At 36.0% G+C, this 18720-nt stretch overlaps 1 pseudogene; it reads right to left on the reverse strand.

Annotated features, from left to right (window-relative positions):
- Positions 1–8495: 8495 nt before the first annotated feature.
- On the reverse strand, positions 8496–8614 carry LOC112478923 (annotated as a pseudogene).
- Positions 8615–18720: the final 10106 nt, after the last annotated feature.

Here is an 18720-nt window from a genome sequence, read left to right on the forward strand (position 1 = left end):
TTTATAGCGTGTGTATATATATATATGTGGTATATATATATACCACATCTTCTTTATCCAATCATCTATCGAAGGGCACTTCAGTTGTTTCCATGTCTTGGCTGCCATGAATAATGCTGCAGTGAACATTGGGGTGCATATATCTTTATGGATATATGTTTTCAAAATTTTGGAGTAGATACCCAGAGAAGGGATTGCTGGATCATATGGTAATTCTCAGTTTTTTGAGGAAACTCCATACTATCTTACATAGTGGCTATAAAAATTTACATTCCCACCAGCAGTATATGAGGTTTCTTTTTTCCTCACATCCTCTACAACACTTGTTATTACTTGTCCTGTTGATGAGAGCCATTCTAATCAACAGGACAAGCAATAACAAGTGTAGAGGGTGTGAGGCAGTATCTCATTGTGGTTTTGATTTGCATTTCCCTAATAGCTAGTGAAGCTAGTTGAGCACCTTTTTATGTGTTTTTTGGCCATTTATATGTCTTCTTGGTAGAAATGTCTGTTTGGGTCTTCTGCCCATTTTTTTATTGGATTTTTTTATTATTGTTGAGTTGTATGAGTTCTTTGTGTATTTTGGATATTAGCCCTTATGAGAGGTGTTGCTTGCAAATATGTTCTACAATTTAATTGGCTGCCTCTTTGTCTTGTTGATGGTTTGTTTGCTGTGCAGAAGCTTTTTAGTTTGATATAGTCCCATTTGTTTATTTTTGCTTTTACTTCCCTTGACTTTGAGGTTGAATTCATAAAATCCTCTCTAAATCCAAGGTTCATGAGTTTAGTACCTATGTTTTCTTTTATGCAATTTATTGTTCCAGGTCTTTGATCCATTTTGAGTTAATTTTGGTGTATGGTGACAAATAGTAGTCTAGTTTCATTCTTTGTATCTGGCTTTCTAGTTTTTTCAGCATCATTCACTGAAGAGGCTTTCTTTTCTCCATTGTACGTTTTTGGCTTCTTTGTCAAAAATTATTTGCCCATGTATATATATGGTGGTTTATTTCTGAGCTCTCAATTCTGTTTTTCTGCCAATACCATGCTGTTTTGATTATTGTCACTTTGTAGTATAATTTGAAGTCAGGCAGAGCAATACTTTTGGCTTCCTCCCCGCGCCCCCCCAGGATTGCTTTGGCTATTTGAGATCATTTGTGATTCTATAAAAATTTGATAATTTTTTGTTTTATTTCATTAAAAACTGCTGTTGAGATTTTGATGGGGATTGCATTCAATCTGTATATTGCTTTGGTTAATAAGGTCATTTTAACTCTTTGATTGTTACAATCCATGACTATGGAATATCTTTTTATTTGTTGTGTCTTTTTCAAGTTCTTTTAATAACGTCTTATAGTTTTCAAAGAATAGATCCTTCACATTCTTTGTTAGGTTTATCCTGGGTATTTTATTCTTTTTGTTGAAATTACAAAAATATTTTTTTAAATTTCTTTTTTCTGAAAATTCGTTGTTAGTGTATAGAAATGTTATGGATTTTTGTTCATTGATTTTATGTCCCGAACTTTATTATATTTGTTTATTATTTTGAATAGCTTTTTAGTGGAGTCTTTAGGGTTTTTTACATAGAGAATCATATCATTTGCTTAAACTGATATTTTGACTTCTTCATTCCCAATTTGGATGCCTTTTATTTCTTTCTCTTGACTGATTGTTCTAACTTCCAACACTATATTGAGTAAGAGAGGTGGTCAATTACATTTTAAGAAAAACTTAAGTAGCAAAATATCTAGTGTTTTTTAATCATTCATGTAGATTTTCATTTCTACCTGGTATAATTTCTCTTCAATCTGAATCAATTTATTTAACATTTCTTGTAGTGCAAGTCATCATTTTTGTTACCTGAAAATATCTTTATTGGTTTAAGTTTTGAAAAAATCATTTGCTTAATTTAACTTCTAAATTTGTAGTTAACTTCTTCCATAACATTTCAAAACTACCATTCCATTGTTTTCTAGCTTGTATTGTTTCTGATGAGAATGCAGTGGTTATTCTATTGTTACTTTTCTGTATTTAATATGTCTTCTTCTTCTGGATGTTTTGAAAATTTTATTTTTAATTTGGCTTAAAGCAATTGTACTATGGTGTGCCTAGATGTGGTTTTCTTTGTGTTTATTCTGTTTGTGGTTCATTCTTCCATTATAGCCAGAAAGAAAAATCGAAATTTTCAAAACTAAGTTTTTAAATGTTCCTTTTTTTTTGCTGGGGAGATGAACAGATGTCCTCATGGATATTAATAATTGGTGATGGAGAATGTTCTCTGTGGGTATTTATTTTTCATCAAATTTGGATTTTTTTTAAATTGCTGTTTCACATTATTTTTACTGCACACATCTCTCTTCTTCTGGGACTTCTATTTCACAATTATTAGATGACTTTATAATATTCTACAGGTCATTGAAATGCTGTTCATTTTTTTGTCAGTCTTTTCTTTTTCTGTGCTTCAGTTTGCATAGCTTCTATTTATCTGTCTCCAAGAACTTTTTTTTGCTGTATCCAAACTGCCGTTAAGACAAATTCAGCAAGTTTTTAAAAAAATTTAATATTTTTAGTTCTACAATTTTTATTTACTTTCCTTTCTCTCTTTTAGTTTTCATTTACTTGCTGCGATCTTTCATCTGTTCCTTCATTTATTTATCTTTGCCTTTAAATTTTTGACCATATTCATAATAGCTGCCTGAAGTCTTTATCTGCTAACTCCAATATGTCTGTCATTTCTGTTGCCTTTCCCCCTCCTATATTGGTCATATTTTCCCGATTCTTCATATGCCTGGTAATTTTTTATTTTTATTCTGGACAATGGAATATTATATTGTTAAGATTCTGGACTTGTCTTCCTATAAAGACTTGGGTTTTATTCTGGGAGAGAATTAATTTACTTACAGCTCAGCATGTTTCTCCTGAAGCATGGATTTAAGCTTTGTTAAATTAGGTCCAGAGTATCCCTTATGTTAGGACTAGACTAGTTCTACTCCTAAATCATGACTTTCCTGGGGCTTAAGCCCTGGTTGATGGCACTCCATTGTCTCCCAGCACTAGGTATTCCCTGGTATATCCATTCATCTCACGGTCCTAACACAGCTGCCCTATAGTAGGCTTCTCAGTTTCACTGCATGCACAGGAGTCTGGTCAAAGACTTAAGAGAACACTAGTGCAGATTTCTGGGGCTTCTTCTCTGCTAAGGTCCCTTATATCTGGAACCCTGAAATGCAAATTCCAGCTGTTTCTATAATCCCAAACTCTGTTTCATATGGCTGGCAAGACTACTGTTTTCTGTTTAGGCTTCATTTCCTTGGGTCACAACTGGACATTGCTCCTAAGTAGCAAACTAGAATGAACATGATGTTTACTTGTCCTTCACGTGTCTTGAGTATCACAGCCCTGAAAAGAACTGCTTCATGTATTTTTTTCCAGTTTCATACTTGTTAATAGTGGGAGAATAAGTCTAACACCTATTTCTTCAATCATGGCTAGACTAAAAGTCAGGATTTTCAACACTCAGTTCCTTTCTTGCTCAATGATTAAATGTCCTCCAAGACATTAGTTATTTGATGACTGAACAATAACATCCTCTAATCACAAAAGCATATTTATGAGCAGTTTCTCATGCCATGCCTTATATGCTTTACATATATTTTCTTATTTAATCATGCTATTAAATCAATGAAGCATGGATATTCCTATTAAATCCATTTTAGAGATTAAAAAAAATTAGAGTGTAACAAAAACTCACCCAAGAATCTATATTTGATGAATTGTAGGGCCGGGAATTGAACCCAGGATGGTAACTCCAGAGCATATTCTAAAAAATCATGCCAGTTTGATTATTCTTTATTCCTAAGCAAATTGTTTATATAATTAAAGCTGTTCTTCCAATGAAAGTTGCTTATTTACTTTCCATAATGGAAAATGCAGCAATCCCTATTGGCTCACTAACTCTAAAAAGTCTTGTGAATGTATGTAATGGTTCTAAAAACATCTTCGTTATACCTCCAAGTATCCAAGAATAGGGAAACTGAAAGACCTATGTTTTATTTTTTATTTAAAAGGAAGATAAATTGATTTACTTAAACTTGACTAGGAAAGAAGGAAGATCAGTACAGTTTACTATTTGTTAAAAAGTACTAATATGTATTTTTGAAAATTAATCCTTTATTTCTAAGAGCAGTTTCAGTTTCACAGCAAAATACAGCATTCTCTTTCTCTCTCTCCCTCTCTGTCTCATTTTCTAAGAAGCACACACCCAAACCCTAGCCTCTCAATGCATTTAAGATTTTGAAAACAAGAGCGAGGAAGCCATATCCCAAGCCTTCTTCAAGGCAAGAAAGTTGTAAACCTTTATGTACATGAGTAGGGGAAGAGAAAAGGAAAATCATGGGTGAAAACATAGATTCATAACTGAAATTAAAAACCCACTAGAGTTATTTTCCTAAAATCAACTCAGGTCATGTCCTTTCACTGATTATAATTTTCCTTTGTCTCCCCATTCCATCTCCCCAGTCCTCTAATCTTTTAGCGAACACCCTAATTCCCCTTAACTCAGTACCATAACTCTTCAGCAGGGGGACATGCTTCTTGCATTTACAGGCTCATTCATGCCAAGGTTGAAATTTCTCTATTTGCTTTAACACATTTTATGCCTTTTATACTTTCAATTCCTTCAGTTTGATATCTCCTATATGGCCTGCTTTTCAATCTTTCATCATGAAAATTCCTTCCCACTCTTCAAGACTAGTAGAAATGCTGTTTCCCCTGGGAAGCTGCCCCTAGAACTCCGAGAACCTTGGTGGGTACTTCTTAGGTACCAAGCCCCTACAGTGTGCTCATGCACAACAAAAGTCTTTCAGTACCTGAGACCCCTGTTCCAAGGCTCCACTGTTCTTTGGTCTAAAGTTTACTTAGAATTATACATTGTGAAATGTTTCCTGTGGTTCCCTCTAGGGCAAAATGCTATGGTATTCACAGGTGTATACTTGCCTAACAATGTACTTGGCACAAGAAAGGTGCTCAAAGATGATGTGTTAGATGTTTAGGGCTGCCAACAAATTATTGCAAATTAGATACAAACAGAAATGTATTCTGTCAAAGTTCTGGAAGCCAAAAGTCTGAAATTAAGGCACTGCCTCTGAAGGCTCTAGAAGAGAATACTTGCTTGCCAGTTCCACCTTCTGGTGGCTCCTGAAATTCCTTGGCATGTGTTTGCATAACTCCAATCTCTGCCTTCATCTTCATATGGCCTCTCCTCTTCTCTCTGTGTGTGTCTTCTGTTCTGTCCCTTTTAAGGACACTTGTCATTGAATTTAGGACCCACCTGAATAACCCAGGATGATCCCATCTCAAGATCATTATTTACATCAACAAAGATCTTTTTTCCAAATAAGATCACATTCACAGGTTCTGGATGAACAGGTCTTTTGGAGGAGGCCACAATTCAACCCATTAAAAATACTTTTCAAATGAATCGGTAAATGAAATGAAACAGAAAAAATGAACTCTATGTATACACATGTTTGCATGCACAAAAGATGAAGACGAAATATTGCTTTGTTTTTACATCTTTATGTGTTATCTTCTATTTGTGAATCCACTTTGTAGATAATACATCATGCTTGGTGCTGTTTGCATGTTGACAAAATTCTATTATGTTAAATAATAAAGCAGTTCAAAAATTGTTTGAAAATTGTTTAAAGATTATTAAATTAAAAGATGCAATTAGAAAAGCTATACAGTAATTCTCACTGTATTTTTTTCTTTTCCGACGTGACATTTTTTCCCCCAAAAATTATGTTTTAAAAATCTGTTTTATGTGTGACTTTCTTTCTCTCTTCTAGAGTTAAAGATATAAATTGAGAGGTTACCACAGAAATAGAACAAGTGTTTTCAAATAGACATTTCTACATCTTACTCTTGGTCCCTCAAAACAAAGTCTACTACTTTAAGAAACAGGTCTCAAAGACTGAGCTGTTTCTTCTTGTGGAGAGTTATATTTGTATTCTCACAAACAGGACAGGTTGGGAAGCTACGGACCTAGAAAAATATAATTAAAAGATCCAGATTTATTTTCTGTTTGGTTTTAATATAGTCATTTTCTCTTTCCACTTTCAATGACTGAAAGATTTAATTTGAGTAATGCCACAGGAATGTGGTTTCAAGGAGGAAAAATGTTCAAGTATCCACCTCCCTGTTCCTTACTTAAAAAAAAAAAAGAATAATTTGCTATAATGTATATTGAAGGGTTTTTGAGATGTTTTCTTCCTTTGCTGGCATTTGTGTCCTTTCTTATTTAAATAAATATATTAAAATGTAAAGATAGTTCTCAAAAGAGGACTTCAAACAAAAACACTGCCACATTTTGTTATGAAAATAAAAAAAATAATGAGTTTAGTTTTTCTTTTGCTGTCAATATAAATTTTTTCGATATCATTATCTCCTGAGAATTCATATTGTTTTTTTTTTTTCTGAGAAGCTCATGGATCTTTATAAATAGAAAATTAGAAACATGGGGCATCTAATTCCAAGCCTTTGCTTTGGGGAGACATGGGCAGCTGGGGCATTAGAATGCTACAGTCAGTTCCTAAGAAGGCAAGAGACTGGGGAAAGGAGGCATACGCAAGTGCCATAGGTATTCTCCCTCGATCAGTTCTGAGCAGGTTTGATGGGGCCCAAATCACCTTCCCTCCTTCCCTGTATCCCCTAAAAGTTCTGAGTGGTCCCTTTATAATAGTCCCTTTTTATATAGTTCCTCTTTTTTTTCTTAAGTCTGCCGTGGTTCTCCTATTAAACCCAAGTCACAACCAGTCTGTTTCCACTTCCTCCCCTAGTGTTCATGGCAGATATCACTAACTGATCACGATATTTTTTAAATTGCTGAACCTAGATTTGGTCTCAAACACAAGGCTACAGACAACCGTTTGCTTGTTTAGAAATTGTACAAGAGATAAAAATGTTGCCATTTTCGCCCTAATTTGTGAGATGGAATCCTTATAGCCTGCCTAGCTCTTGCCAAACTCCTTCCCTCAGGAGGCTGTATCTTGCTTCCTGTAGTCTCCTGATACCGATAAGGGTTCTAATAGAATCACAGTGCCACCACCTGTCTGGCTTTGAGTAATTCCTCGTGCCTGGATTTCCCAATACACTGGGCTGCTTGCTGGATTGGAGTCCCTAGTATAGAGAGGACTGACTGGATCAGATTTCAGATTACCACACTTTTCAACTACTGTATCCTGGATTCTATTGTCAGGATAAGCCTCCACATCTGTGTGACTTTTCCCCACCCGCTGGCCTCTGTGTCTTGGCTTCCACTATATTTGCAGTAACTGGAACTCCTGAGACCCAGACACATTTTGTTCTGAGAGAATTCCTGCTAAAACACCCAAAGATCAGGTCCAGTTGTTTTATTTATAATATTCATTTTTGTTAGGATTAGCACAGTAATTCTTATGTTCCTAGCACATAATAAGCATATTCAATAAATATTAGCAGCTGTAAGCTCTGTTATCATCATAATCATCATCACTTCTATTAAAATCTCCATCACAATTCCAGAAAGGCTTCTTCTGAAATAATTAGGAACAGACTTCAAGTCTCAGCTACCTCTGGCCACAAATGGACCTAGGGACAACCATACCTAACAGTTATTCAGATTGGAACCTGTAGCAAACAATAATGAGAGCTGCCATTTACTGAGCTCTTTCTATATGCCAAGCATTTTCCACATATCATCTCGCTTACCCTCCACAGCAACCCAGTTGAGTGAGAATTATAACTCCCATTTTATTGATGAGAAAATAGAGGGTTGGAGAATCCCACCTCCAACAAAAATGGTAGAGAGTAAAAGCAAAATTAAACCCAGACCTCCTTAACTTGAAACTCCTTTTATCCCTGAACATGTTACTTCTCAACAAACAGCCTGTGTCCTGGAAGCAGGGCTTTATTTCTGGGATCCCAGCTAATCAAGTCTTATCTTGTGTCCTGTATGTTTCCTGCTCAGCCTTACATTAGGTAGTCCCTGAAACTTTCCTCTTGCAACCTTACCTCTGATTCCTTCTTTCTGCTCTTCTAACCTGTCAGCCAGACTCCTAGGCCTGTTGTTCTTAGCCACTTTGGTTCCATTGTTGACACGATCATCCTTAAAGGTCTAAATCAGGTTTAAAATCTCCATCTTCAAAGATTTAGTATGATAGCTGAAGGAAACTGGACTTTGGGTGTTAAATGCAAATTTAAAAAAAAAATTTAGACTTCTTAGACTGTTCCATCTCACATTCAAGTTGTTTTATTCCCTCCTCCAAATTCCTTTTACTCTCCTATTACTCTGCACCCATTGCAACACAATTATTATTATTATTATTATTATTATTATCATGACCCTCTGATAACTGCTATTTTTTTTTTTAATTTAGTTGCATTTACAGCTTACAATCCCTTGTTTTATTTATTTATTTATTCATTCATTCATTCATTCATTCATTCATTCATTTTTACACCTACAGCACCTGGTCTTCCTAGGTGGTCTCCCATCCAAGTACTAACCAGGCCCAACCCTGCTTAGCTTCTGAGATCAGACAGAATCGGGCTCGTTCAGGGTGGCATGGCCGTAGACCCACAATTATTATTCTTAATTATTCTCTGTTTCAAGTACTCATTCATTTATTTATTCAACTACTACATATTTGAGTACATATTATAAATAAAACACTGAATTAGGCAATGTGTATAGAGATGTGGAGATAAATAAGCTATTTGAAATGGCTTAAAATTTTCATAAGGCAAATAAGAAATATACACAAATATCTACAGTACTGTATTGAATAACAAAAGCACTATGAGAAATAGAGCTAAAAGAATTCAGACAAGGGAAGAATTACATCTACCTAGAAGCGAATGAGGAAGAAATAATGATTCTATTGAACTGAGGCAGAAGATTTTGACAGGAGGTATTGAGAGGAAGGGTGTCATAAGCACAGGTGCTGCCCGAACACAGTCATGGAGTTTTCTGAGGGCACTGTCAAGGAGTAACAAGAAGCTGCGGCCTTTAGAGAATATCAAAGACAGCCGCGGGGTTAAGGTACATAATGGAGGCCCTTAAATACTGTGGGAGGTTGTAATGATGTTGTTGGGTAGGTAACAGAGGAATCATTGGAGGTTTTTGAAATGATACAATTAGGTCTGTGTCTTGCATCCCTCCCTGCACCTGCTCCCCAGTTACACAGCAAGTCCATTGAAGTTTGAACCATGTTTTTATGCTTTAATATTTCCTCAGGATCCAGCACAAACCTGGACATAAAAAGTATTTAATAAATAGCCAAATGGTGACAAAGAAGCAAATTATATATGATACTTCTGTTATATATTTTGCTATTTATCAACTTTCATGTTTATTGGAATTAAAATTTTTAAATTGCAAAGTAGCCTAATTTGACAGCATAATATTTTTTAAAAAAATAGCCCTTTCCTCTGAATCAGTACTAATCTAAAGGTAATATAATAAGTGTTAATTTCATCTTCAAAAATTTATTATTACAAGAGAGGTCTAGATGAATGATATATAAAAATGTGACTTTAATATTTATTATATTAATCTCATTTTTTCCATTATGGATTTAAAAACTTTGTGTTTATAGAAATATTTTTCTCAAATCTTGTCAAGTACCTGAAAAGTCTTTTTTTAGTCATTTTTTCTTTTCTTTAAAAAGTGTGATTCAATCACTTCACGCATTCATTTTTAATGTTAGAAAAAAATCAACGGGAGAGGATGTTTTCGCAAAGCCAAATCATCAGAAGTGGCAGTTTAGACATGACCGGAAGGTCCAGGAAAACCAACGATTCACTCTCTTAACTCTTGGCATGAATGTCTGTAGAAGCATCCAGGCTATTCAGACCATGAAAACAAACCAACAAAAAAGCCCTCTTCTATTTCCTCCCAGGATTCCCTCATTGGAACTACGTACATCTTTCCAAAGCCAAGAATAAGATGCTGAAAGACAAAAAAGATTTAGCTATTACTTCCTTCTAACAAGTTGCTTTGTAGAAGGCACTTTTTTTTTTTTTTTTTTGAGTGGGAAAGGTACTTTAATTGCAGATTTTGTGGAGAAGCGAAGAGTGTTGATGTCATTTATTTGATCTGTGACTCTATGGGTCAGCCTCTGATTATTTTGATGGAGAGGCAGTACGGAAAATGCTCCACTTGCTGTGGAAGGGGGTTGCGTGTTTATAATTTTTCCTACCTGAAGTAAAAATGTACCTTTCTTGGACTTTTTACTATTAGTCAGTTGTAAAATGTGCATCAGGTAAAATGGATTTCTGCCCAGATAATACTTCAGAACTAACGAGTAATTATAGAGATGTTTGGAACATTTATTTATAACTATGGAACTTTTCTTCATAAAAACTCAAAGATCCCTTGGGAGAAGTTGATGAGATGTTTGGATCTACCTTATTGGCCAATAAGATTTTGCAGGTTGTGATATTTGCAAATATATTCTTTTTTAGGGAGGAACTCTGTGTTTATTTTTAAATGTCACTAATATTTCTTGCTTCTTTTCATTTGTCCAATTATCTTTGTTGCTTGTACAGGAAAGTACTGTGTATACAGAGTTTTCTCTATTTGAGAAATTGTTTGGTCTGCTCTTTTGGGAAAATAATTACACAGTGTCCAATAAAGATATTAACACTGGTGGCATCAAGGCCTGTAGCAATGCAGGGTCAGGAGAGATTTGTTTGAGCTGAATTCTTTGCATAAAAGACTATTTTTTTCCCCAATGTTCAGAAAGAACTATAGTTGCAAAGTGAGTCAACATCCTGCAACATCCCACAATGTATCAGGCCCGAGACATTATATTTTTCTTGTATGTGGTACTGTCTATAGTGTCTCCCTTCTTTCTAAATCTGCTCTTCCCAGACGGAGTTGGTCTAGAAGTTGTTTGTACTGAGTGGTTTTGGGAGGAGGGGGGGCAGGGTGGTTAAGAATAGCAAGTACAAGTACATTATTATTATTTTCAGCCCTCTCTTCAAAAACTGCCACACACTGTATGCATTACTTTTATGAAGTAAAAATGGTAATTCCTGGCAGAACTATATTGTGGAGGATGGGAAACAGATGCTTTGGTCAGTCTCAGGGAATTACTATAACATAACACGTAAACACAAAGGAACGAGAAAGCAATTGTATAGCACTTTGACTTTAATGAGCTGATTGACCAGATGGCATGTGCACACCTTGTTTCAACAGTGTTTTGCTAACACTAGGTTGACCTGATTTCCTACAGCTAAGAGGAGTCAGGGATCATTTTAATATAACTGATTTATCCTGATCTTGTGTTTTGAGTCTATAATTTGGTGGGGAGATTGGTATCAAGGGGAGATATCTTTTAATTTAGTTAGAAAAGAGCAAAGTCTTGAAGGAATAACTGAATAAAACGAAATTGTCAGATTGTAACTGTGCCCCTATGCCAAGCCCGCTCCTTTGTCATCCCTCCACCCTGTCCCAAGGCTTTAGGCCTAGTTGCACCTCAGCTTTTTTCCACAACTTGCTTAAGATTCTAACTGTAAGACTAGATAAGTTTGCATCATGTTCTGTGACCTGTCACTCAACAATCATAGGGAAAACAATAGATAACATCTTAACATAATGTCTTCACTCTTCATAGAAAAAAGTAAAGAGAAAAAAACTCATGAGGTGATGATTTACGGATTTGCTTTGCAGAAAAGAATGAGAACCTAGACCATGCCCAGACTCATTTGATTATCTGATGGTGTCTCCAAGTCTGAATGTTGAGATCTTATCAAGAAATTAGAAGCCGTAAAGATTTATTCTGACTTCCCCTCCCACTCTCTTTTTGGTGTTTAAAAATCCCTAACTCAGGGCAACGAGCAATATAGATCTGAGGCATTTTTAAGCCTCCCATCTTCTCTATTGGTGCCTTCCTGGTAAATAAACATGTCCTTGTTACAACTCTGATGTTTCTGATTTTGGCTTTGTGAAGTACTGGATAAGCAAATTGAAGTTTGGTAACGAGATTATGAATCTGTTTCAAACAAGGCAAAATCTCTTTAAAGTTTTCCTATTGTGGGAATAACATGTGTTAGGATGAGTGCCCCAGAGCAGATCTTGAGAAAAAAAGATTTGAGTGCCAGTAGCTTATTGGGAGGTGATCTCAGGAAGCAGAGATAGAATAGGAAATTTAGACAGAAAAGGGAAGGGAGCCAATAATAATGTGTGTCCCGATTCAGGCAAATCAGCTCAGTCCATCCCTCTGAGGAGCTTTGGGAAGCAATGTAGAACATTCTCAGAGTTCCTAACCCAAGGAGCAAGAAAGCTGGAAAGGTGTGGCGAGGGGTTGAGTTTTCATCCTGCCCTCAAGAACATTAAATCCCTAGTACTCCAGCTTTCCTTGAGCATGCACGAAATATGCTCCTGCAGCTCAAAGAGCCCCTAGGAAGACAGTTGCCCTGTCTTAGGCTTGTATGGGAATCAGAGGAGTTATGGGTTATGAGCAGATAGTGTCTGTTGCAGAATGCTAATAACTTATTTACCCATAGAAGATAAAAAAGCAGATGGATATACTGATATAAATGAATAAGTAAATTGAAATTTTGTTGAGGAATGTTACATTATATGGTTTCAACATATCTTTTTGCTAAATACTTACTAATTATGAAGGGGAAAAGAGTAACTTTACAGTGCAGAAGCCTGGCAAACCACCTGAATCAGGAGATCAAAGTTAACAGGATACAAGACAAATTTGTCACAAGATATAGTAAAAACCTTAAGCCACCCAATAGAACCAATGAGAACACAGCATCATTTCTATGATGTTGCTTCCAAAGAAACATGATCTGACTTTTACCCTGAAGGAACATCAGACAAACTCAACTTAAAGGACATTCGTAAATATGTAAACCTGCTCTGTAACCTTTAAAAGTTAAAGACTGAAGAACTATTCCAGATCAAAGGTATCTACAGAGATATGACAATGAAGTCTAATATGTGACTCTGGACTGCATACTTTTTTCTATAAAGGACATTATTGGAAAACTTGTGGAATCTGAGGGTTAGATGTAGCAACATGTCAATGTTAATTTCCTAATATTGATGGTATATTGTGGTTATATAGTAGTAGGAACTTGTTAGTAGGAACTACACATTAAAGTATTCAGAGTGTTAGGGCATTTTAGCAACTTAGTCTCAAATGATTCAGGATAAAACAGTTTTTCCTGCACTATTCTTTTCTGCAAATTGAGATTATTTCAAATTAAACAGTTTTTTTTTTAAATAGTAAATGATTAAAGAATCAAGACACAATAGGTAGAATTTATCCATTTCCTTTTCCCTTTAAAAGGTTCTCCTTGATGAGGGGTAGTCTCATATATAGCATCGTTACACCTTTAGGTAAGGGATAGTGAGCCAAAATGGGCACTAGGTACCAGACCTCCAGCTGAACTCTAGTCTAATTGAGCAGAATTTTCACTTAGAATAGCTACAAGAGAATTCTAGGCATCACTATCCATGCTAATGAATTCCCTTACCAAATGTCTGTGTGTAACAAGTGAGAGATGCATGCTTATTCCTAAAGCAGGTTGGAAGAAGGCAAAGTCGAGATTGTGAAGGACACCATGGCAGATTCCTAAATTTAAAGGCAAAGTCGAGATTGTGAAGGACACCATGGCAGATTCCTAAATTTAAAGGTGCAAGAATTTCTGTCAACATCTTTTGTAATAAATACCAATTGTCTTTTTATACTAAGGACATTAGCATGTGAGAGGGGTTGTTAATACAGTTAAGAATAGAGAAAAAATTCCTTAATTTTCTTATAGAAACAATAGTGGAGTTAGTGCCTAGTATGATCCTCCTTTGTGCAGATGTGTTAAGTTTGAGCCAGATAAAGCAAGAAAGTAAATAGTAGTATGTTGTGTTCCGTGAATATGAGAAATACTCTCTAGTACTTTTCAACTCGTAGAATACAAATTCAGGTCTGTGGTTTGAGAAGAATGAACTTCTGAGCAAATCCTTAAGATCTTTCTTGTCTCTGCTGATCAAGTAGTTTTTTTTGGTACACTTAGAGTGCTTTAAAATTATTTTCCCCTGCCGAACTGATAAAGACCTCTATTAATATATTTTTTAATTCATTAAATAAGTATTTATGAATTACCATATCTGCCTGGTACCACTATTCTAAACACATTAAAAGAAACGAAACCACAATTGAATGGACCAGTTAAACAGAGGGTGAACCTATATAAGATTTCTTTACCTATTCTGACATACTAGCTACAACATTACTATAACAACTCAACAACTAGGTATATGTTACTTTGTCTACCCAGCATTTCTTTTCTAATAATCATTCCCTACTTGTCTTTCTCCATTGACATTATTGCTGTCCCATTCCTGCACTGTGACCTTTGGCCATAGCTAATTGGTTTGTTGAGAGTCATGTGACCCTAGCTGGGCCTAGCTGTCTCTTTATCAGCAACTGCGAGAGTAAAAGAGAAGTGATTAGACCTATAATATAAAACTCAGTGGTGTCACTGGCTACTTTTTTTTTATTGAAATGTAGATTGTGAAACAGGAAGCTGGGATGCAGAAAGACAAATGATGCTGACCTGCAGGGATGAACAGAAAAGAGAGATAGAGAGAATCTGAACAATTTTTTCTTCCCGGTTTTGGTTTGTTCCTGGAGCCCAATTACATTTCTCTCTTTCAGTTTCATCAATTATCCTAATATTCCAATAAATTTCTCATTTTCTGCTTACGCTAGCTAGATCGGGTTCATGTACTTGCAACCAAAAAGTACTAATTAGAAACCAATATAAAAGTGGGTGCTGCCAAAGACAAATGCTAGCATGTGAAGCTTGATGAGTTCACGTGAGAATTGAGAATCCTGCCGCCCCTCATGCTAAGATGGGAAACTGCAGATCTTGTGCTGTGGCATAGCAGGCAGCTTAAACCATCTCTTGGGATTCAGACCTTATTGCCACTGACGCTGGAGCAATGAGATTCAATGGCAACTCGGTAGGATGCTCATGTGTTTTGAAACTGCAGGGATTGCAGTCTTCTGTAAGGGCTACAAAAACAACTCCCTTCAGGTGGACCCATTGGAATGCACATAAAGGACATCAAGATAAGTGCCTTGTGAAAAGCTGTTTTCCATGTGAAGCTGGAGATATTCAGAGCCTTGCTAGATTGCAACTGCCAAATTCACTGAGACTTATAAAAGAATGAGTGTGTTGTCGAAGAAAAGGTGGGATTTCGGACATTTAAAATGGAGATGTTCAGGGGAAGCAACAAGAGTCAGGAATCACCGGTCCTTCTTCAAAAAACTCTCTGCTGCAAACCCACTGCCAGTCAAAAGACCCAGTGCTTCTCACTGACTAACATGTGGGCCAAAAGACAGCCCAGGGATGGGCACTGCGTTCCAAGAAAAATCAGCCCTACTTCACTACCACCATCCCAGCCTATCACAGAATCCTGAGGCTGATTCTGTAAAGCTCAAAGCTAGCAGAAAGGACAGAGTACTGACTTACGTTGCAAAAAAGCCATGAGTGTGGGGCCCTGCTTCAACTAGAGATTCAAAGAGTAAGGGTGGTAAACCTTTCTGTCATTGGCATGTATCCCCAAAACAAGATAAGCAGTTGACTATAGTTTTAAGGGAGTTGAATCACAAAAAACTTGAAGCCTTGCACACGGGACACGAATTTCTCAACTTAAAAGCAACCTCTAAAAAACAACAGGACATGGACTGTTAAGGTAAAATGGCCCTCCCACAGAAAAAAAAATATCCTTCTCTATTCTTCGAAACGATCCTGAAAAACTGGACGAGAGAATTCATCCTAGCAGGTAGAACTCAAGGCAGCCAGACAGTTCAGCAAAGAACTCGCTCTACTCTAAAACTGCTACAAGATTTTTTAGAGGTGAGAACACAGACAGAAAGAAGAGAATATCTCACCTAGACAATGAGGCTATTAGAATTAGGCACAGGTAGACTAGTTCCCCAAACCGCACACCATTGCATTTACTGGCTCCATTTTGATGGTCAACATTAATTTAGAAAATGAATTCTAGTTCTACCACTAGAACAATGTGTAACATTGGATAAACTACTGAAGCTCTCAGTGCCTCAGTTTCCTCTCCCTTAAATGGGAAAAAATAATAGTGACTATTTTGTGGGGGTAGTTTTGAGGATTATATGAGTAAATATATGTAAAGTACTTAAAATAGTGCTTGGCACTGCTACTGTTGTTACTGTCCTTATTTATATTGCCGTCAAATTTTAGGTTCCGCATCAAGGACAAAAATTATTATTTCTGGACCAAAACTTCTGCATCCCTAGCCAACTCTATTGTATCTAAAAGATTTACTATTGAGCCTCTTCATTGTTTTGTGGCTGGGCTTCAAAAAAATATTATAAAGTAGATTCCCAAATGGCCTCAGACTTTAGGTGAAGAACCTTTACGAGGGTTAGACTCGTTTGACGCCTTCCACCAAAGCTCGTTAACTTGCTACTGGAGGATGTCAGTTTTAATTAGGGAAAAGACTGAATATAGAATACTCTAAATTTAATTGCAGTAGAAAACTCATTAAAATCCTATGTGTTATGCGTTACTCAAGTAAACGTGACTTAGTTCTTGTCCTCTTGAAAATCACAATATAATGGGGGAGATGGATTTACACAAGCTTACTACATGTGATAAGGGCTATTAGTGGTTTGAGAAGAACATTGGAGAGAATGTCCTTTTGGCGGAGCTTTGAGAGATGAGTGATGAAGATATTCCAAGCCAAGGTGGGCAAATGTGTGGAGATTTTGAAAATTCATTAGACATTTGAGAGTGCTGTGGAGTTTAGTGTTGTAGGCCAGAGCATGGCATAAACAGTGGAGATGCATCTAAAAAGGAAAGTTGAATTTTGAACAACACTAACTTTCATACTTTTAAGAGAACATTTGCTACCAGCATTAGTAAGAAAAAGTCCCTAGGAATTACGTCAATGAATAGATAACAATATTCTTAATTAGCCCGATAATTTTGAGGGGATGAATATTTCTAAAGTATTCGAAGTTAGTAGATTGAATTACATATCTAAAATATGTTGAATCATTGTCATTCGTATTACTAATATGCTTGGATATTCTGTCTTAACCCAGATACTATTTTGTCAAGTTAACAATAAAACGTTATTCCAAATTATCCTAAGGATTTTCTCATTACGAGCTCAACACATGATCTCCAATTTACTCTTTTTCTTGATCTCATCAAAATATTAAAATTTGTCACAGTATTGTCTGGAGCACCATTTCTAAGACTGTGTTTTATATAAAAAGAAAAATGTGGTCAAATAAATTTGAGAAAAAATAGAATAAATAAAATTAATGGGCTCTTGATCATAGAACTATTCAGGGCCTTTAATATGCAATATTCATTGTGAAACTCCAAAAGGGGATAAAGTGAATAGCAGTTTTTGAAATTATGTGACAAATACTTACTTAGTGGACCACCTAGTAAAATGTCATGGGAGACCAAGGTTCTATGGACTCTTGGATGGGTAAACTGTTTGGAACCATCCAGGTTATCACATGATACAGGTAAAAGAGCAGCTGCAGCAGTTAGCACACTGGCAGTCATGTACATAGCTGAATGGCGACAATAAATTCCTTTAATTGGAAACCCTCTTTTAGGATGGCTTGCAGGACAATAATTAATTTTATTATAGCTTGGATTCTTCCTCTCAACTATTTTTTTCAATAAAATAAATACTGCCTGCAGGTGCTTATTTTTATAATAACCACTTATTTTTACTTCCAGGTGTTTCTGAGGTTGGCAATTATACGTTTCTCTTAGTCACGAAAGTTCACGACTACTAGAAAAATGGAAGGTATTTTCTGTCTTTGGCCATATGCATCTCCGAATTCAAGAAACACACCAAATCCTATTTTCTTCTGTAAGAAAAAAATGTAAAGTGAGGTGGTGAGAAGTGAAGTTGTTATGAAGAAGTTTCCAAAGCTGGTGGAATGTTAAATTTGGGAAGCTTTTAAAAATACTGGTCCAAAGCCTCATGAAAGACCTCCTAAATCAAAACATATGGGCCAGGGGCTTGAAATGTTTATCTTTAAAAAGCTTCCCTGGTGACTATGGTGTAATTGGCTGGGAGATTAGCAGATTGTAGTGTCCAGCAAAGATTTGTTAAAGCTTGACACCTTTGTCCCATGATCTTATTGAAATTTAGGATTTTGTGGCATTTACATCAGATTTACTTAGAGAGTTTTAAATTTTCTGAGTAGAATATAATGATATTCCAAAAAGTATTGCTGATTTTTCTCTCTCTCTTTTTGACCATGTATTACATATTGAAGTTTCTCAACCATATATTTATATTAAAGCTTCCTGAGTTTTGGTGAATTACATTTTTCACACCTCACACTCTTTTAGGAGATCTCATTAAGTCTCATGGTTTCAGCAACTCACAGATGTCCTACAGATGTCAAATGCAACTTGCCATTCTCTCACTCCAGTTCTACTCCTCTTTCTGAGCATTCTCTCTCTGTTATTGCATTGCCATCCACCTAGATGTTCAAACTTGTATTATAGGAGCCATTATTTTATTCTTCCATAACTTTCATTTCCTATTTCAACTTGATATTTCAAGTCCTAATAATTTTTCTTCCTGAATATTGTATCTCTACCTTGGTTCTGCATTGCTTGGTCCTGGGTTCC

This window comes from Pteropus alecto, unplaced genomic scaffold (genome assembly GCF_000325575.1).
Source record: "Pteropus alecto unplaced genomic scaffold, ASM32557v1 scaffold63, whole genome shotgun sequence".
NCBI lineage: Eukaryota > Metazoa > Chordata > Mammalia > Chiroptera > Pteropodidae > Pteropus > Pteropus alecto.